The sequence below is a fragment of the Sinocyclocheilus anshuiensis genome, unplaced genomic scaffold, assembly GCF_001515605.1.
Source record: "Sinocyclocheilus anshuiensis isolate Anshui unplaced genomic scaffold, SAMN03320099.WGS_v1.1 scaffold552, whole genome shotgun sequence".
NCBI lineage: Eukaryota > Metazoa > Chordata > Actinopteri > Cypriniformes > Cyprinidae > Sinocyclocheilus > Sinocyclocheilus anshuiensis.
In genome coordinates this window covers 1,816,948-1,817,234 of record NW_015554362.1, presented here as the reverse complement: position 1 = coordinate 1,817,234, position 287 = coordinate 1,816,948, and the positions used below count along the sequence as shown (strand labels likewise).

Here is a 287-nt window from a genome sequence, read left to right as displayed (position 1 = left end):
ATATATATATATATATATATATATAATAAATAATCAATTTTTTTAACTGAAATGTTCTATTTTAATATAATATTTAAAAACATAGTAACATTATTTTGGAGTCTTTTAATTTAATTCAGGCTTATTAAAAAAAACTACTCTACTCTTACTATAGTAAAAATATCATCAGAATCATTGAAAAAGATGTAAAACATCCAGACTGTTTCAGTAATGAGAATTTGATGGGGGAAGTCTGCTTAATTGTAATATAAATTATGTAAAAAAAAAAAAAAAAAGGGCGGGCCCAG

At 22.0% G+C, this 287-nt stretch overlaps 1 protein-coding gene across 1 annotated transcript in view; it reads left to right on the top strand.

Moving 5' to 3' along the window:
- LOC107671394 (DNA-binding protein SATB1-like) overlaps nt 1-287 on the top strand; it is a 62,349-nt gene that overhangs the window by 13,541 nt on the left and 48,521 nt on the right. The window lies entirely within an intron of this gene.